We start from the raw sequence: 240 nt of genomic DNA on the forward strand, positions 1-240 counted from the left end.
AACTCAACGATTGGATACAAACCCCGACTGGGGGGAAGAGTCGACCGCCACGGCGAGGGTGCGGAGGCAGCAGCGGGAAAAGCACCTGTCTTGTTAATGAAAATCCACAGGGGGCTTAACCAGGGGCCATTGTACTCGGTGGGGCTCGCTGATGGAGGCTCTGCTTCCTCCTCCTTTCTTGCTTTCCTCCCCACGCGCCCACAGGACTCCGGGAGAGGAAGCGACGGAAAGGGGTCGGTG

This window comes from Penaeus monodon, chromosome 32, assembly GCF_015228065.2.
Source record: "Penaeus monodon isolate SGIC_2016 chromosome 32, NSTDA_Pmon_1, whole genome shotgun sequence".
NCBI classification, from domain to species: domain Eukaryota; kingdom Metazoa; phylum Arthropoda; class Malacostraca; order Decapoda; family Penaeidae; genus Penaeus; species Penaeus monodon.